This window comes from Penaeus monodon, chromosome 23 (assembly GCF_015228065.2).
Source record: "Penaeus monodon isolate SGIC_2016 chromosome 23, NSTDA_Pmon_1, whole genome shotgun sequence".
In the NCBI taxonomy this organism is placed as follows: Eukaryota; Metazoa; Arthropoda; class Malacostraca; order Decapoda; family Penaeidae; genus Penaeus; species Penaeus monodon.
This window is the reverse complement of record NC_051408.1, coordinates 17,950,574-17,950,992: the sequence shown is the minus strand read 5'-3', so window position 1 is coordinate 17,950,992 and position 419 is coordinate 17,950,574.

Below are 419 nucleotides of genomic sequence, written 5' to 3'. Positions count from 1 at the left end.
GTATTAATTAAGGGATGACCATTTTTAGTGCAGTGTGAGACAGCAGATCTCTCCATAATGTATTGTATATTGTCTCAGTTTATCATCTTATGTTCCCTTTGTTTATTAGCTGGTGAAATGGACTTCAAAAGTTTCTGAATTTGACTCTTCTCATGAACCTTTTTTCCCCCCTCTCTGTCTCACTTTGACTTTGATAACTGATGTCCTGCATGTATATAAAGCTTCTTTTCTCTGAGCTGTATCAAGGTAATTGAATGTAAATGTCTGTGTATTGTTTTGATCAGCATTTTTTATGCTGATTGATACCCTAAATGGGAGAGAATCTATATATTTTTATTTCATGGTTACATTATCCCTGGAAGATTTAACTGTAACACTACCAATGGTAGAGTCTTAATATTTGTCTCTGAAGTTGTCAG